This window comes from Globicephala melas, chromosome 16, assembly GCF_963455315.2.
Source record: "Globicephala melas chromosome 16, mGloMel1.2, whole genome shotgun sequence".
NCBI lineage: Eukaryota > Metazoa > Chordata > Mammalia > Artiodactyla > Delphinidae > Globicephala > Globicephala melas.
This window is the reverse complement of record NC_083329.1, coordinates 5,476,065-5,480,924: the sequence shown is the minus strand read 5'-3', so window position 1 is coordinate 5,480,924 and position 4,860 is coordinate 5,476,065. Positions and strand designations below refer to the sequence as shown.

The 4,860-nt window shown below is 44.8% G+C and overlaps 1 pseudogene; it reads left to right on the top strand.

Moving 5' to 3' along the window:
* The first annotated feature begins 760 nt into the window (after positions 1–760).
* Positions 761–4,253, top strand: LOC115839789 (zinc finger matrin-type protein 2 pseudogene; annotated as a pseudogene).
* Positions 4,254–4,860: the final 607 nt, after the last annotated feature.

Genomic DNA, 4,860 nt, shown 5'->3' with positions numbered 1-4,860 from the left:
CATGCAAATTCATCCCAAACGCTGTTTAAACTCGGTTTGAGTTCATGACCCAATGTATCCTAATTATACAATGGCTCTCTGATTTGGTCCTATTTCATTTTAGTTAATCATTTTTTTAAATGAAGTATAGTTAATTCACAATGTTGTATTAGTTTCAGGTGAAGAGCAAAGTGATTCAGCTGTACATATACATACATTCTTTTTCAGATCCTTTTCCATTATAGTTTATTACAAGATATTGAGTAGAGTTCCCTGTGCTATACGGTAGGTCCTTGTTGTTCACCTATTTTATATATAGTAGTGTGCATCTGTTCATCCCAAATTTCTAATTTATCTCTCCCCCACACACATTCACTGTGTTAAATTAGAAAACTGGTAACCATAATTTTGTTTTTTATGTCTGTGAGCCTATTACTCTTTTGTAAATAAGTTCGTTTGTATCTTTTTTTAGATTACACATGTAAGCAATATCATATGATATTTATCTTTCTCTGTCTGACTTACTTAGTATGATAATCTCTAGGTCCATCCATGTTGCTGTAAATTGGCATTATTTCATTCTTTTTTATGGCTGAGTAATATTCCATTGTGTGCATGTATGTATGTATGTGTGAATGTGCATATATACATATATCACATCATCTTTATCCATTCATCTGTTCATGTGGTCCTACCTCATTTTTATTGCTGACTTTGATAGACCAAGAGATTCTCCTTGGACTTCACTCAACCTGGAGCTATTTCTGGTAGGACACGGATGATGGCTTCTGTGCTCCATGCACTCTCAGGAGCCAGTGAGTTCCACCCTTCATCCTGAGGTCTCTGTTCATCCTTTTGACTTCAACACCACTTCTCTCCACACATGGACCCAAGCCCACCCACAAAAGACAAATCACAGAAGGGAGAGACTATACCCTGTGTATTGACTTGGAGCAAAGGGGAGGGCCGAGCGCCATGATTTCAAGCATCTCTGTTACTCTCACTCAATTCCCTATAGTTGCCTCATTTTCTTCATATCTTACCTGTCTACTGGGGGAAAGAGGGACATGTTTATGTTTTCTTATATCTCAGCCAATTGTGTTCACAGGATGCTTCCTGCACTGTGATTTTTAATCTGATTAATAGGCTTAAGTCCCATCTTTATTTTATCTTGTCTTGTCCTGCTTTTGTTCTATCCATCATGTCACAATGTAAAAAGTAATCAAAGTGGCATAACAGTAGCTATTCTTCCCCGATTCATGTATCCCCCGATTCATGTATCCCCCGATTCATGTATCCCACATTTATCTTTTTTTTTTTTTTTTTTGCGGTACGCGGGCCTCTCACCGTTGTGGCCTCTCCCGCTGTGGAGCACAGGGTCCAGACGCGCAGGCTCAACGGCCATGGCTCACGGGCCCAGCCGCTCCATGGCATGGGGGATCCTCCCGGACCGGGGCACGAACCCCCGTCCCCTGCATCGGCAGGCGGACTCCCAACTTCCGCGCCACCGGGGAAGCCCCCCACATCTATCTTGCTGTGGCTCTTTCACCTTATTTCTTTCGAGGATTACGTGAACATGCACGTGTGTTAAGTTAAAAAAATATACAACCTTGTAAGAGGGAGCTATCATTTGCATAAAATACTGCCACCTGACAGCCTTGTAAGCAAGCCACTGTAGACATGACAGGGCTTAAACGTGAAGTTCAAGGCTACCTCGCCACACACAGCAGATGTCTGCCAGGAAAACCCAGTGTATGTCAAGAATACTGTAATTGGGTCATTCTTGAAATACACAAAAGGATCCAGATTTGTTTCCTTTTTTAGTGAACTGGTGGTGAGTCATTTTCTACAGTTAACAATGCTTATTAAACTATTAATTATTTGCAAATGTTGCTCCAAGTTTAAGTCGCTGCAATGTTTTCTTGAGCAGGCTGTACTGACTGAGAGCTTCTCTCTCCATCAGAGAGCTCCTTAAATCACATGACCCCATTGACTGCAGATGATTGGCTAAGAGGTGGAAGCTCGATTCAAGCTTAGCCAATCAAATTTCCTCAGAGAAGCTTTGTCATCGGGAACAAGAGAATGAGCCAACTAGCTGAGGACTCTGCTGTTTAAGGCTGACCATGCCAGGACCGTGTGCAAGGGGATGACCAGAGAAGCTGGGCTGCAGAGAGCAAAAAAAAGCAGACTGGCACTAAAGATGAAAGGGGAGAGAGAGCTGCCAGGGCACCCTGGTCTGGCTGGCCGGTCCTCACTGTATTTGGGATCCAAGGAATACACTTTTATTCTGACCACAAATCCCACATTACTTGCACCTACACGAGCAGACGTTTGTACCTTGCAGTCAAGCAGTCATACCGACTAGGATTCACTTGGTTCTGCAGGATGGGCACAGGGAGGCTCTCATCTACCCCCCTTTCTCAACACCAGAGGCTTCTCCCAGGCCATCGGCTTCCCTTGCCCTGCCTTCCTTTCTTCTTCCTTTCGAATTCACCAGCTGCTCACTCATGAATGGCTTCTGGAGAGGGCTTCAGGGAAACACTGTCAATGATCTTCGAAGACGCTCAAGTCCTCATGATGGGAATTTCCAAGTTTTTACACACTCACGCCTTGGTTATAACTAACGGAATTTTCATGTTGAAAGGAACTTTATATTAAAAGACCAAGTGGCCCAAATTTTGACCAAATTTGCAAAATAATCCTGATTTCAAAGATTCTGTTCAATTTTCAATCAATCGATCATTTTGGTTTCAGAAGATGTTCTTCCTTCTTCTGCTGGGGATCAGAGCATAAGAATGGACCCAGTAGCTAATCTCAAGGAGCTCTTGAGAAGGTCAAACATATACAGTGGAAGTCTTGTGGAAGGTCAAATATATACAGTGTGTTAGGATTCTGGGGGTTGCCAGTGACAGAAACCCACCTGCACCAGGCTGGACAAAGAGAGGAACCCACTGGCTCAAGGAATCCATGGATGGATCAAAGAATCACAGTGCCAGAAGGGCAAGGACTTACTGGGAATCAGGAACAACTGGATTCTCCATCTGGCCTCTCCCTCTGCCTCTACCATGGAGGCTTAGTTTACTTAGTAATGGGTGGGAGGAGATTGTCTCACGTACAGGATTAGAATAAATCTTAAATTTTAAACACCTCAGAGAAGTGCCTAGGAGGATGCCCCTAGTAGGAGCTTGATAAATTTCCCTATTTCCCCTTATAGGTGTCTCACGGTAATGGAGCCCAAGGACATACAATGTGTTACCCGACATGCTTTGTGTGGGGTGTCATGGAAAATGGACAATGGGAGAAAAGGGAGGAAAAGAAGAGATAACGGAACTTTGGAGTCACTGGAGAGAATCTTGCAGGCATTTCTGAGTCCAACAGAGATACCCTCTCCTCACAAAAACCAGAGAGGCGTATTCAACCTCTCTGCCTGCCAGGATAGTTGCAGAAATTGTCTCGAAGAAAGCCTTATCACAAAAGAAACCACCCCTCCTAAATAATGCACAGATAAGTAAAATGGAACATCTAGAGCTAGAAAAATAGAAATGTATTTACAGCGTTTGTGGAACTGAGTCAGAAAATCGCTGTAGATTCAAGAATGAACTTGGACTCAGAGAGACTGAAAACACCCTGAAATTAGGATATAAGTATTGATTTAAAAATAAGTGAGGGGCAGTGAAGATGGCGTCGGCAGTGGGACAAAAAACTTGGATTTTTGCTGAAAGTGGGACAAAGATGAATATGAACAGCTCGCCGAGAAGAGGCTCACGGAAGAGAGAGAAAAGAAGGATGGAAAACCAGTGCGGCCAGGGAAGCGAGAGCTTCTCCGGCATAGGGACTCCAAGGTGGACCTGGAATCCAAACCCGGGAGGACAACTGCCATTACCAAGACCACCCCACAGTCTGAGACGGGAGGATACTACTGCAATGTCTGTGACGGTGTGCTGAAAGACTCCATCAACTTCCTGGATCACATTAGCGGAAAGAAACATCAGTGAAACCTGGGCATGTCTACGCGTGTGGAACATTCCACTTTGGATCAGGTGAAGAAATGTTTTGAAGTCAACGAGAAGAAAATGGAAAAGAAGAAGAAGGATTATGATTTGGAGGGAAGGATAAAGGAACTCAGAGAAGAGGAGGAAAAGGCCAAAGCCTACGAGAAAGAGAAACAGAAGAAGAAAAGAAGGGCAGAGGAGGACTTGACGTTGGAGGAGGAAGGCGAGGTGGCAGCTGTGATGGGCTTCTCTGGCTTTGCTTCCACCAAGAAGAGTTACTGAGGCTTTCTATGCTTGGCTTTTTGCCAGGCCTAACTTTGTGTACGTGGATGTCATTTTTGGGGAGGTACTGGGGAAAGTCCTTAAGAGTGGCAATGGAGAGGGCTAGAGGATGGGTGCTTGTGGTTTCCCTCTGCCTTCAGAGAGAGCACAGGATGCAAAGGGACGTGCTGTGGCATGTTCCTTCAGCCTCAGTATTTCACTGGAGACAGAGGACCTCTGATCATCTGAGTTCCCAATGAAGAAAAACTTCTGCTTCTGAGGCTGCTTTCCCGAAACTCCCCCTGCATCTTTTCCTTTTCATCTGTCCATCTCCTCTGAGCATCATACATGTATCCTGTGTTCTGCCTTTGTTTTAAGTTTTACTCTTGCTTAGCCTACAGCAGAAGGGTTCTCTAGGTCCCCAGTTTCCAGCTGACAGCATCTCCTTGACTGGCCCCTCCTTTCCCCATTCTCCCCCAACCCTGCCCCGTGGTTCTCTGGCCACCTGTGCACACGTATGTACTTCTGCCTGGGTCATTGGTATGTGTGGGTGTGTGTGCATGAAACTGTCACATAGAGGGAGCCTGAACTGCAGCCTCAAGAGCATTGCTGCCTTGGGGCCTGGTGT